The following is a 14,565-nucleotide window of genomic DNA, read 5'->3' as shown; positions in this document are numbered from 1 at the left end:
GGGGCGGAGCGCAAGGATGGGGGTGTGGCCACATCAAGCAGCCATCAAAGGCGGAGCCGGTAAGCCCGCAACAGCCAACCAGGGCTGAGGCGACATCGCCTGACAGGGTGTGGCTGGACATTCCAGAGGGTTCGCTGGGCGTGGCAATATAACCCTTCATGCGAGGCCCCCACCGCAGATGAGACGTGAGTTCGCTTGTGAAGTTATGAGGAGGGCAGTGACAAGTTACGAGCCTTGAACGGAGTTATGAGCCGGGGTCCTCTGTTGAACAGTTGAGAAGGGAGAGGCGCTCACAAAGTTTGTGTGCAGAGTTATGAGGCAGGAGTCGAGTCGTGAGCTCAAGTTATGAGCCGGGGTCCTCTGTTGAATCAGTTCAGTTGAAGCTTGGTTCGTGTGCAGATTTACGAGAGAGAGAGAGAGAGAGAGATGCACGGTGACAAGCCTAGAAAGGATTTATTGCGCTTTACAAAGGGCTGGCGCACAGCACGCATTGCAGAGGACTGCAGCGTGGAGAAGGGCTGGTGCAGAAGGACGTGGGTGAAAGGCGCTTGGTAACACCATTGGGGACATGGTGCATCGTTCATAGCAATACCGGGAGCGCGTATAAATGCGCCGGTACAAGTATTGCATACGCTATATAATCGCCACTTACCGATCCCCCGATATATAATTGTCCGCTTCGCGCCTACGCCATGCGGAGAGCTGCCTTCCGTCTTCCACCATCTGCACGTTACGAGTCGGGGACCGGACGAGCTTTGGACCCTCAACCCAACCATCTACAAACCCCGTGTGAGTGATCCTGAGAGTGAGTCTGGGTGTGAACGGGCCCGTGTCCAGGGATAAGTATAAGACTGTTCAAGGCTGCCCTGTGTATCTGCTTCTTCCTCTTCCCTGTACATTCTTTCTTTCTCTTGCTCTTCTAATTGTACAAAGTGCGAATAAATTGCCTGTTCTTCCTGTTTTCCTCTTAATCCGATCGTCCTAGTCTTTTCCTCAATTGGGTAAGCGTCGCACGATTGACAACCGCTCCAATCGGGTTAGTACCTGCTAACGGCCCGAATCACGGCTCGCTTCACTCGGCGTGTCCACTAACGCCGTGGTTCGGGTGGGGTTATTTCCTTGCTTCACGGTCGGTGTTAGTACTTAGGTAATAGGACTAATTCGACCAACAACCCTATTTAACACCGACCGGAAGGAACGTGATAGCCCCGGGATCGCGTCGGCCAGTAAAAGGACAAGGGGATTAACCCCCTCTTGGTAAAGGGGAAGGCCGACGTTTGGAGATCCGCAACAATATTTTACGACTGCTCATCTAAAATCTTTGAAGGAACATGGGATGTGCTTGGCTATGCAACATCAATCCCCAGTGGAATCTGGTCTGACAAAAGCTGCTACCAAATGCAATTCAGCTTCATGTGCACCATTCTTCAGAAAGCGGTGTTGAGGTGGCTGCTCTGTAAAAACTGGACATTGAAGATCTCATGGAATTTCATTTTACAAGAAGAGGCCAAAATCCAGACAAATAAATTACCGAAACTAGAACGTCAATCAGTAGAGAACATACATCCGCCTGGTTGGCCATATCACTCAATGGTGAAGAATCACTTTAAAAATTCTACTTGCTGGATCCGGATCTGAATCTTCACCAAAATTGAATCGATTCTTCCTTGTCACACACACAACCTGTCCAACAAGTTTCGTCCATATCCATCCATAACTTTTTGAGACATCCTGCTATGTATAGTTTTTGTCCCTATCTCCCAAAGGTGAAGAATCACTTAAATAATTAAATAATTCTCATATCCGAATCCATATTCAGATCTTCACCAAAATCGAATCGAATCGTCCATGTCAGACACCCAACCGGTCCACCAAGTTCCGTCCGAATCCGTCCATAACTTTTTGAGATATCCCACTATGTATCGTTTTGGCCCAATCTCCCAAAGGTGAAGAATCAATTAAAAAATTAAATAATTCTCATATCCGAATCCACATTCAGATCTTCACCAAAATCGAATCGAATCGTCTATGTCAGACACCCAACCGGTTCACCAAGTTTCGTCCAAATCCGTCCACAACTTTTTGAGATATCCTGCTATGTATAGTTTTTGGCCCTATCTCCCAATGGTGAAGAATCACTGATAAAATTCGAGTAGCCGAATCCGGATCTTCACCAAAATCTAATAATTTCGTCCTTCCACACATACGCTACATCTCTGCCAAATTTCGTCCGAATCCGTCCACAAATTTTTGTTCACAAACGGACAGACAGACAGACAGACAGGGGTGAAAACGTAACCTCCATCCGCCTTTGGTGGCGGAGGTAATTATCAGATTTTTAAATAAATTACCCAAATTTGAGGCGAACCCCCTTTTTTAGCCTCTTATATGGGACAGATCCGGATGGGGAGCACAACCCCATGAGACCTTAATATTCTGATGCTTCGCGCCAAATTTGGTCCATATCGGTTGGGTAGTTTGTGAGATGTATTAATCAAATATTAACGGAGGTACGTACGGCCAGACACCGGAACCCACTCTGAGGGTATTTCGGAAAAAATACTCCGAAACAACCTAAAAATTGATCGAAGCCAACCCGTTCCTCAATTAGGCAGCCGCTTCTCGGATTCCAGCAGCTTCACCTTGAGGTGCAAACAAGGTGTCGAACTGCACCCCTCACGGTCGATCTGCGTGTGCACTGCGAGTACGAGGAGGGAGGATTGTAAGGATAGCGTACCGTGAGATAGGCAGACGATGCGAAGAACGTCGACCGTTCGCCACAAAGCTTCACGACGATTTCAGCACCAGAGACACCGGTGACCGGTGCGGCGTCCTGACGTCATTACGTCCAGAAGGAGAACAGTGTGCGTCATGACGTCATCATGCGCTTGCGATCTTGCAGCCGATTGGACAATACCGCGAATGGCGCCTCACCCTTGTGCAAAATGCAAATCGCGTGGCGTTGCCGAGCGCGGGAGGCCATCACAATACCGAGTCTGTTTCTTAAAATCACCAAAATTGCATTTACGTTCTTCTTGAATTAATATTTAAAAAATACTGAGGACATGGTGAGCATCAAGCTGAGAAGCAGCACGCAGAAACCTTCGGTGTGATTCAACCAGGATTCGAACGCAGTCCTCCGAGGCTCCAGGAGCAGACCATCTGCGACATCACATAATCTGGTTAAACCTTGTTAATGATGGTAGGCAAAAGGTGGATCGCCTCATATAACCTTGGTCAGACATTCCTCCCAGAACTTTGCACACTCCACGCAAGTCCACAGGGTGGAGGTGGTGCTGGAAGGAAGGGGTAATGACGAAAATAGGAGGTGCAGTTGGACGGGAATCGAACCCGGACCTCCCGCGTGGCAGGCGAGAATTCTACCACTGAACTACCAATGCTCGTGATTGTCAGGCTCCTATGAATTCTGTGAAGCACGATTTGTAATATGTGATTTCATGATTGATGAGTGTGCCGGCGATAACTCGCCTACTCTTAGCAAAGGACACCGTGGGATCTCTATTACGAATAGTCGAGCTATCGCCGGCACGATGGCCAAATTCCTGCTACAACCAACAGAGAACATTCCATCAGTGGGACAGTCACGCCCTCAGCCAATGATGCTACCCCGCAGCCTTGTGCTGCATATGGACGAAGAACCATATTATGCAAAGCACCCCTGTACTCAACTCCCCCTTCCACACCAAAGTCCCCAACCCAACCCCAAGTCCTCAACTCCCCTTCCCAAACCCAACTTCACCTGTCTTTTATTTTGTGTGTCATGTCTTTAATTAAATAAATAGCCACCCGGGTGGGCTGGTGGCCATTTCTGGAGGTTGTAGTTCAAACCACTGCTGATTTGGGGGAACCACCCTGGGAAGCCCCCTGATCCCCTGGGAGGCCCCCAAATCCGAAATCGAAAAATCTACGACTGAGCGATCCTGTGGAACATAGAGGAGAAGAGCTATATCGGGTCTCAGAGGAATCGTTTGGTAAATGAGGGAAGAGTGGGGATCCGAAGGGAGGGGGATACCCCCCCCCCCCCGCCCCTCCCCCAACCCCGAGAGTTCAAATCATCCAAATTGAAAAATCGAAAGCTGAGCGATTGTGGGGCATACCGCCTTGTATTCAAGTGCCAAGTTTCAGAAAAATCAGCCTGGTGATAAGGGAGGAGTAGTAGCAAAAATAGCAAAAAGTTAATGGACGGACAGACGGGCGGACATCCGGACATCACGACCCATTTTAGAATCGAGATGAGATGTCCTAATAAATCATATAACAGTGTGTTGGGGATTGCTGTAAGGTTAGTAGGATATACATAAGAATAAATACAGAAGTTCCATGACTTCAAAAGCCAAGGATCGCGAAGCGCACCGCATACAAAACTGTCGTATCGTATTCCATTGCGAAGATCAGCACAGATTTTGACAAACACAAAAGATTAAAGTAGGTCGAACATAAGATGCAAATGTCTGACTGGATGTCATCCATGGTTGACTTGGATGATTTCCAGTTGAAGCACTGAAGATGCTTTCATTTGTTGGAGGTGTAGGCATATCATCAGCTGATATCCCCTCTCATCTGGCAGAACTCGACTTTCCTCCATTTTCAGCTTGACAGAACTTGAGCAAATCTGCAACGAAGAATGGGAGAAATTCCCAAATCCACATGTGCAAAGCCAATACAGACATACCCAAGTGATGGAATGTTCTCGCTGCCAAAGCCGCTTCGAAGAAGCATTGACTCAGGGGTTTAAGTTTCAATACTTTTATGAATTTTGGGGTAGTGATATATAGATTCAGGTAGATATGTAACGGTGGTGTGCTCCGATGATCGTGGGCAGGAAGAACTTCGATGTACAGTAAGTAAGGGACCTGTTTGGACCGTGTTCGGATTAAGCTTGTATATTTGTCCCCATTACGAGGAGTGGGGGGATGGCAACTAGACTAGGGATTAAGGTTAGCAACTACCTAATATGTGTAACCTCTGTAATTATCCCTACTGCTTTTACCATCACCAGTGCCCACTAGTTACCCTAATTAATAATTGCCCCAATAAAACTCACCGGAAGTGCAGGCAGGAAGCGCCCACGCATTGCGCCAACATGGCGATAAAACATTGTTCAGGCCGGCTGAGGCCACACCCACTTCGCGACGGATTGGTCGAGGGGCTTGATGGGGAGATCACACCAATGGTACGGAGGGCCAATCGGCATGCAGTTGAAGCCCAGAGGCAAGAAGGAGCCAGCTGATTGGCCAAGGAGAGATTATAAAAAGGGAGTGCGTCCGATATTTTTCTCTTTCTGCTCCTGTGTTTTGGCGAGGATTGCTCCTTGCTTCTTTTCAGCTCCCTCACGTTGCTTTGGACTTCCTCAGTCTCCCTGACTCTCTCCCTCTTGGTCTCCTTGTGCTCTGTGTCTCCTGCTGAAATTGTGTCCCTCACCCATCGGTCTATCAGTGCTGAGTGGATCGCGATCGTCACGCCTGGTACATTACAACAAGAGTTCCAACATCACACCACAGAAGGAAGGCTGCTGAACTGCTGTGCGTTAGGCTCGACAGGAGCCGGTGTGTCGAGTGGCGGAACACGCGCGTGCAAGGCCGTACCACTAGTCTGCGAGTTCCTGCCAAGATCCGCTTCTCCACGGAGGGCGAGATGCGAGAGGGGGATCGTCGGCCAGACAATCAAGCCGGACCGAGCTGAGTACCCATAAAAATAACCCCTTTCATCCCGTCCCTTTATCCTTCATCTTGTATCTGTGTTCTGTCTGTCAGAGTACTCCAACTTAAGGGGTTAGTTTTACCGTCGTGTTTTTCTTGTCATCGGGATTCCTTCCTTAATAAATCCTTTTATTATTTTTGTACAATTCTGAACGCAGTTTTCCGTTTGAGTTATTTTGCAGGGAGTAGACGTTCGTTGCGGCCAGAACAGGTAAGTCGGCATCTTCTTCATTCGTGTTTTATCCACCAGGGGACTTTGGTTTATCACGCCTCCGGTTAACGCTCAATTGGTCATTCGTGGTGTGCTCCGTTATAATAGAGCCGTCTACGCGACAATACTTATGGCATTTAGATAATTCTGTGTTTCATTTTTAATTATTTTGTAAATATTTCTTTAAAAAAACAATTCCACCTTGACATTATGTGGTATTATGTGCAGATCAGTGACAATATCTCAATTTAATCCATTTTAAATTCAGGCTGTATCACAAAATGTGAAAAAACTCAAGGGGTGTGAATACTTTGTGAAGGAACTGTATCAGCTGATCATAGGCCTGAAACTCGAAAAAGTTACAGCATAACTCGAACAATGGATGGCTCTTGATGTTCTTTGGAGTTACGGCGTTTCTCCTGCTTTCCTTCATATTACAGGAAGTACAAGTAGAACGGCACTCAGCAGGGAGCATACCTCCACCTGGTTGGCCACATCACTCAATGGAGAAGAATCACTTAAAAAATTCTACGAGCTGGATCCAGATCCGGATCTTCAAAATTGAATCGATTCTTCCTTGTCACACACACAACCTGTCCACCAAATTTCGTGCAAATTAATCCAGAACTTTTTGAGATATCAAGAGGTCAAGAATCGTTTTGGGCCCAATATCCCAATGGTGAAGAATCACTTCAAAAATTAAATAATTCTCATATCCGCATCCATGTTCAGATCTTCACCAAAATCGAATCGAATTGTCCATATCAGACCCCCAACCTGTACACCAAGTCTCATCCAAATCCGTCCACAACCTTTCGAGATATTTTGTTCACAAACGGACAGACAGACATGGGTGAAAACATAATTTCCATCCACCTTCGGTGGTGGAGGTAACAATGTCGAAGATTCGTTGCGACGTAGAAAATAAAACGGTGCGGGTTAAGTTTGAGTTTTGGGAGTTAAATCGGTTTGTGGGATTACGGGAAGAACACGTGCATCCTGGAGATCAGGAGAGGTGCAGAGGGAGAGGAGGTGGTAAAAAAAACAGGGAATATGTACATGTCGGGATCTGAGATTGACAAATGTCAAACATTGGCCTGGTCACAACTACCGTATTTACGTGTTTGATGCACCTTGATTGATCTACCAGGGTGATCATTTTCGAACATTTCACAAGGTATGACCTGCCTCAAAAAGCTGAAATGAAGAGATAATCAAAAATATAAAAATGAATTGTTGTATTGGCCAGGAATCGAACCCAGGTCGCCCACATGGCAAGCAAGAATTCCACGAATGAGCCATTAATGCTCGATTTGTTAAACTGCCATCTAAACTACCATCGCCTTCCCGTGTTGTTTGGCCATGCTCTGTCCTTTCAAGTGTTGAATGTCAAGCTCAGAAACAGCTCATCAGAACCAAGCACCAACCTCTTAACATCGCGTTTCTCAACAGCTGATGAAATAATTCCGAAACTAGAACTGCACTCAGCAGGGAGCGTGCCTCCACTCGGTAGACAGTACCCTCGGCAATGAACTGCTTCCACAACACCAACCCTCTGTAAAGAGCATGGCACCCTGGCTAACCAGGTGTCCCGTATTATATTAGATCGTCCCGTTTTTTACTCAAATGTCCCGCGTCCGGTTTGAAACCTTCCCGGGAAGCCCTATGTCCCGTATTTTTCGGCCTCCGAACAACATTTGAAAAGGCAAAGGAAAGGCAGCATGCGACGATGGCTCGTACACTTCCATCATGGCAACAATATGCTGTCAAGAAGGCCAATCAGTGGCTTGAAACGAAACACTGTGGTGGCATCATGAGACTCGACAAACGGGACTGGGAGCGACGAAATTTTGAAGGACCAAAGTTCACTGAAAAAGAGGAAGGTGACCAAAAAAAGGACGTGCGTCTTTCGTCACGAATGGCTGCTTTCCAAGAGTTATTACTGGTTGATGAAGGACAATGAAAATAGTCATGGAGCTTACTGTGCTGTACTGTGCGCTCGCGGAGTTTCTCCATTCCCCAGGGCGGCTTATCGGATATCAAGCGCGACACTTAAAAAAATTCAAGTGGTTTGACCTTCATCCAATCAGCTGGAACGAAGAGACAATCAGAAAGATAAAAATTGCTGCATTGAATCAAAAATAATCACTGCATTGGCCAGGAATCAAACCCAGGCCTCCCACATGGCAGGCGAGAATTCTAACACTGAACCACCAATGCACAACTTGTTAAATGACCATTCCCTTCCCGGTGTTGTTTGGCCATGCTCTATCCTTTCAAGTGTTGAACGTCAAGCTTGGAAGCAGCTCGTCAGAACCATGCAGCAACCTCTCAGCAACGAGTTTCTCAGCAGGTGATGAAATATTTCCGAAACTAGCACTGTACTCGGGAGAGAGAGTACCTCCACCAGTTAGAACAGTGGCCTCGGCAATAAACTACTCCAACAACACCAACCCTCTCCCAAGAGAAGGGCACCCAGGCTGACCAGGTGTCCTGTGTTTTATGGGATTGTGCCGTTTTTTGTTCAAATGTCCCGCGTCCCGTTTGAAAGCTTCCTGGGAAGCCCTTTGTCCAATATTTTTCGTCCTCCGAACAATATTTGAAAAGGCAAAGGAATGGCAGCATGCAGCGATGGCGCGTACGCTTCCATCATGGCAACAATATGCTGTCAGGAAGGCGAATCAGCAGCTTGAAACGAAACACTGTCATGGCATCATGAGACTCGACAAACGGGACTGGGTGTGATGAAACTTTGAAGGACCAAAGTTCACTGAAAAAGAGGAAGGTGTCCACAAAAAGGACGTTTGTCTTTCGTGACGAATGGCTGCTTTCCCTGAGTTATGATTGGTTGATGAAGGATACTGAAAATAGTCATGGAGCTTGCTGTACTGTACGATGCGCTCCGAAAGTTTCTCCATTTCCCAAGGCGGCTTATCGGATATCAAGCACGATACTGTTCAAAAAATTCACGAGGTATGACATTCCTCAAATCAGCTGTAACGAAGAAACAATCAGAAAGATAAAATAAAAAAAGGATACTTGCATTGGCCGGGAATCAAAACCGGGCCTTCTGCATGGCAGGCAAGAATTCTACCACTGAACCACCAATGCTCAACTTGTAAAGCTACCATTCCCTTCCTGGTGTTGTTTGGCCGTGCTCTATCCTTTCAAGTGTTGAACGACAAGCTTGGAAGCAGCTCGTCAGAACCAAGCAGCAACCTCTCAGCAACAAGTTTCTCACCAGATGATGAAATAACTCCGAAACTCGCACTGAACTCAGAAGAGAGCGTACTTCCACCAAGTAGAACAGTACCCTCGGCTATAAACTGGTTAGACAACACCAACCCTCTGAAAAGAGAATGGCACCCAGGCTGACCAGGTGTCCTGTATTTTATGGGATCATCCCGTTTTTTGCTCAAATGGCCCGCGTCCCGTTTGAAAGCTTCCCAGGAAGCCCTTTGTCCCATATTTTTTGTCCTCCGAACAATATTTGAAAAGGCAAAGGAAAGGCCGCATGCTGCGCTGGCGCGTACACTTCCATCATGGCAACAATATGCTGTCAATAAGGCCAATCAGCAGCTTGAAACGAAACACTGTCATGAAATTCGACAAATGGGACTTCGGGGTGATGAAACTTTGAAGGACCAAAGTTCATTGAAATGAGGAAGGTGTCGACAAAAAGGACGTTTGTCTTTCGTGATGAATGGCTGCTTTCCACGAGTTATGAATGGTTGATGAAGGATACTGAAAATAGTCATGGAGCTTACTGCACTGCACTGTGCACTAAGCTACCATTGTAAAGCTACCATTTCCCACATTGTAAAGCTACCATTTCCCATTTCCCAAAGAGTGTCTCCATTTCCCACGGCGGCTTGTGGATATCAAGTGCGATACTTTTCAAAAATTTCACGAGGTATGACCTTCCTCCAATCAGCTGGAATGAAGAGACAATCAGAAAGATAAAAATCGCTGCATTGAATAAAAATGAATCGCTGCATTGGCCGGGAATCGAACCCAGCACTCCCATGTGGCAGGTGAGAATTATACCACTGAACAACCAATGCTTGACTTGTTAAATGATCATTCCATTCCCGGTGTTGTTTGGCCGTGCTCTATCATTTCAAGTGCTGAACGTCAAGCTTGGAAACAGCTCATCAGAACCGTGCAGCAACCTCTCAGCAACGAGTTTCTCAGCAGGTGATGAAATAATTCCAAAACTAGCACTGTACTCGGTAGAGAGAGTACCTCCACTAAGTAGAACAGTGCCCTCGGCAATAAACTGCACCGACAACACCAACCCTCTCCCAAGAGTATGGCACCCAGGCTGACCAGGTGTCCCGTATTTTATGGGATCGTCCCGTTTTTTACTCAAATGTCCCAGGTCCCGTTTGAAAGCTTCCCGGGAAGCCCTTTGTCCCATATTGTTCGTCCTCTGAACAATATTTGAAAAGGCAAAGGAATGGCAGCATGCAGCGATGGCGCGTCCACTTCCATCAGGGCAACAATATGCTGTCAAGAAAGCCAATCAGTTGCTTGAAACGAAACACTGTCATGGCGTCATGAGACTCGACAAATGGGACTGGGAGTGATGAAACTTTGAAGGACCAAAGTTCACTGAAAAAGAGGAAGGCGTCCAGAAAAAGGACGTTTGACTTTCGTGATGAATGGCTGCTTTCCCCGAGTTATGACTGGTTGATGAAGGACACTAAAAATAGTCATGGAGCTTACTGTACTGTACTGTGCGGCTCGCAGAGTTTCTCCATTTCCCATGGTGGCTTATCGAATATCAAGCGCGATATTGTTCAAAAAATTCACGAGGTGTGACCTTCCTCCAAACAGCTGGAATGAAGAGACAATCAGAAAGATAAAAACTAGTTTCTGCTTTGGCCAAGAAATGAACCCAGGACTCCCATGTGGCAGGTGATATTTCTACCACTGAACCACCAATGCTTGACTTGTTAAATGATCATTCCCTTCCTGGTGTTGTTTGGCAGTGCTCTATCCTTTCAAGTGTTGAACGTCAAGCTTGGAAGCAGCTCGTCAGAACCAAGCAGCAACCTCTCAGCAACAAGTTTCCCAGCAGATGATGAAATAATTCTGAAACGAGCACTGTACTCGGAAGAGAGAGCGTACCTCCACCAGGTAGAACAGTACCCTCGGCAATAAACTGCTTCGACAACACCAACCCTCTCCCAAGAGTGTGGCACCCAGGCTGACCAGGTGTCCCGTATTTTAGGGGATCGTCCCGTTTTTTGCTCAAATGTCCAGCGTCCCGTTTGAAAGCTTCCTGGGAAGCCCTTTGTCCCATATTTTTCGTCCTCCGAACAACATTGGAAAAGGCAAAGGAAAGGCAGCATGCAGCAATGGCACGTACACTTCCATCATGGCAACAATATGCTGTCAATAAGGCCAATCAGTAGCTTGAAACGAAACACTGTCGTGGCGTCATGAGACTCGACAAACGAGACTGGAAGTGATGAAAGTTTGAAGCCAAATTTCACTGAAAAAGAGGAAGGCGTCCACAAAAAGGACGTTTGACTTTCGTGATGAATGGCTGCTTTCCCCGAGTTATGACTGGTTCATGAAGGATACTGAAAATAGTCATGGAGCTTACTGTGCTGAACTGTGCGCTCGCGGAGTTTCTCCATTCCCCAGGGCGGCTTATCGGATATCAAGCACGATACTGTTCAAAAAATTCACGAGGTTTGACCTTCATCCAATCAGCTGGAACGAAGAGACAATCAGAAAGATAAAAATTGCTGCATTGAATCAAAAAGAAACACTGTATTGGCCGGGAATCGAACACGGGCCTCCAATGTGGCAGGCGAGAATTCGACCACTGAACCACCAATGCTTGACTTGTTAAGCTACCATTGCCTTCCTGGTGTTGTTTGGCAGTGCTCTATCCTTTCAAGTGTTGAACGTCAAGCTTGGAAACAGCTTGTCAGAACTGTGCAGCAACCTCTCAGCAACGAGTTTCTCAGCAGGTGATGAAATAATTCCGAAACTAGCACTGTACTCGGTAGAGAGAGTACCGCCACCAGTTAGAACCGTACCCTCGGCAATAAACTGCTCCGACAACACCAACCCTCTCCCAAGAGTATGGCACCCAGGCTGACGAGGTGTCCTGTATTTTATGGGATCGTCCCATTTTTTGCTCAAATGTCACACGTCCCGTTTGAAAGCTTCCTCGGAAACCCTTTGTCCCATATTTTTCGTCCTCCGAACAATATTTGAAAAGGCAAAGGAATGGCAGCATGCAGCGATGGTGCATACACTTCTATCATGGCAACAATATGCTGTCAATAAGGCCAATCAGCAGCTTGAAATGAAACACTGTCATGGTCGTCAAACGTGACTGGGAGCGGTGAAATTTTGAAGGAACAAAGTTCCCTGAAAAAGAGGAAGGTGACCACAAAAAGGATATGTGTCTTTCGTCACGAATGGCTGCTTTCCAAGAGTTATGACTGGTTGATGAAGGATACTGAAAATAGTCATGGAGCCTACTGTGCTGTACTGTGCGCTCGCGGAGTTTCTCCATTCCCCAGGGCGGCTTATCGGATATCAAGCGCGATACTGTTCAAAAAATTCACGAGGTTTGACCTTCATTCAATCAGCGGGAACGAACAGACAATCAGAAAGATAAAAATTGCTGCATTGAATCAAAAACAATCGCTGCATCAGCCGGGAATCGAACCAGGGCCTTCTGCATGGTCAGGGAAACAATTCTACCACTGAAACACCAATGCTCAACTCGTTAAGTTACCATAGCCTTCCTGGTGTTGTTTGGCAGTGCTCTATCCTTTCAAATGTTGGACGTCAAGGTTGGAAGCAGCTCGTCAGAACCAAGCAGCAACCTCTCAGCAACAAGTTTCTCAGCAGATGATGAAATAATTCCGAAAGGAGTACTGTACTCGGAAGAGAGAGCGTACCTCCACCAGGTAGAACAGTATCCTCGGCAATAAACTGCTTCGACAACACCAACCCTCTCCCAAGAGTGTGGCACCCCGGGCTGACCAGGTGTCCCGTATTTTAGGGGATCGTCCCGTTTTTTGCTCAAATGTCCAGCGTCCCGTTTGAAAGCTTCCTGGGAAGCCCTTTGTCCCATATTTTTAGTCCTCCGAACAATATTTGAAAAGGCAAAGGAAAGGCAGCATGCAGCAATGGCACGTACACTTCCATCATGGCAACAATATGCTGTCAATAATGGCAATCAGTAGCTTGAAACGAAACACTGTCGTGTCGTCATGAGACTCGACAAACGAGACTGGGAGTGATGAAAGTTTGAAGGACCAAAGTTCACTGAAAAAGAAGAAGGCGTCCACAAAAAGACGTTTGACTTTCGTGATGAATGGCTGCTTTCCCCGAGTTATGACTGGTTGATGAAGGATACTGAAAATAGTCATGGAGCTTACTATGCTGAACTGTGCGCTCGCGGAGTTTCTCCATTCCCCAGGGCGGCTTATCGGATATCAAGCATGATACTGTTCAAAAAATTCACGAGGTTTGACCTTCATCCAATCAGCTGGAATGAAGAGACAATCAGAAAGATAAAAATTGCTGCATTGAATCAAAAAAAAACGCTGTATTGGCCGGGAGTCGAACCCAGGCCTCCCGTGTGGCAGGCAAGAACTCCACCACTGAACCACCAATGCACAACTTGTTAAATGACCATTCCCTTCTCAGTGTTGTTTGGCCGTGCTCTAGCCTTTCAAGTGTTGAACGTCAAGCTGGGAAGCAGCTCGTCAGAACCGTGCAGCAACCTCTCAGCAACGAGTTTCTCAGCAGGTGATGAAATAATTCCGAAACTAGCACTGTACTCGGTAGAGAGAGTACCGCCACCAGTTAGAACAGTACCCTCGGCAATAAACTGCTCAGACAACACCAACCCTCTCCCAAGAGTTTGGCACCCAGGCTGACCAGGTGTCCTGTATTTTATGGGATCGTCCCATTTTTTGCTCAAATGTCCCGCGTCCCGTTTCAAAGCTTCCTCGGAAGCCCTTTGTCCCATATTTTTCGTCCTCCGAACAATATTTGAAAAGGCAAAGGAATGGCAGCATGCAGCGATGGTGCAAACACCTCTATCATGGCAACAATATGCTGTCAATAAGGCCAATCAGCAGCTTGAAACGAAACACTGTCATGGTCGTCAAACGTGACTGGGAGCGGTGAAATTTTGAAGGAACAAAGTTCACTGAAAAAGAGGAAGGTGACCACAAAAAGGATGTGTGTCTTTCGTCACGAATGGGTGCTTTCCAAGAGTTATGACTGGTTGATGAAGGATACTGAAAATAGTCATGGAACTTTCTGTACTGTACTATGCGCTCACAGAGTTTCTCCATTTCCCACGGCGGCTTATCGAACATCAAGCACGATATTGTTCAAAAAATTCATGAGAGGTGAGCTTCCTCCAAACAGCTGGAATGAAGAGACAATCAGAAAGAAAAAAATTGCTGCATTGAATCAAAAACAATCACTGCATTGGCCGGGAATCGAACCCGGGCCTCCCGCGTGGCAGGCGAGAATTCTACTACTGAACCACCAATGCTTGACTTGTTAAGCTACCATTGCCTTCCTGGTGTTGTTTGGCAGTGCTCTATCCTTTCAAGTGTTGAACGTCAAGCTTGGAAACAG

At 46.7% G+C, this 14,565-nt stretch overlaps 1 protein-coding gene and 3 non-coding genes across 4 annotated transcripts in view; all 4 read right to left on the bottom strand.

Annotated features, from left to right (window-relative positions):
- The window catches only part of LOC137430893 (follistatin-related protein 5), a 58,601-nt gene extending 55,788 nt beyond the window's left edge, over positions 1-2,813 (bottom strand). The window contains exon 1 of the mRNA XM_068121662.2: positions 2,738-2,813. The gene's annotated coding sequence lies outside the window, so the exon portion shown is untranslated. The remainder of the gene's footprint in view (positions 1-2,737) is intronic.
- A 516-nt stretch (positions 2,814-3,329) lies between these two features.
- On the bottom strand, positions 3,330-3,401 carry TRNAG-GCC (transfer RNA glycine (anticodon GCC)). The gene has a single exon. It is a non-coding gene; the product is annotated as a tRNA-Gly (tRNA).
- A 5,570-nt stretch (positions 3,402-8,971) lies between these two features.
- Positions 8,972-9,042, bottom strand: TRNAC-GCA (transfer RNA cysteine (anticodon GCA)). Its single transcript has one exon. It is a non-coding gene; the product is annotated as a tRNA-Gly (tRNA).
- Positions 9,043-14,408: 5,366 nt separating this feature from the next.
- On the bottom strand, positions 14,409-14,479 carry TRNAG-GCC (transfer RNA glycine (anticodon GCC)). Its single transcript has one exon. It is a non-coding gene; the product is annotated as a tRNA-Gly (tRNA).
- Between the last annotated feature and the right edge of the window lie 86 nt (positions 14,480-14,565).

Source organism: Myxine glutinosa, chromosome 7 (genome assembly GCF_964187855.1).
Source record: "Myxine glutinosa chromosome 7, kmMyxGlut1.1, whole genome shotgun sequence".
Taxonomy (NCBI): domain Eukaryota; kingdom Metazoa; phylum Chordata; class Myxini; order Myxiniformes; family Myxinidae; genus Myxine; species Myxine glutinosa.
The sequence above is the reverse complement of the archived record's forward strand: the minus strand, read 5'-3'. Positions and strand labels throughout refer to the sequence as shown.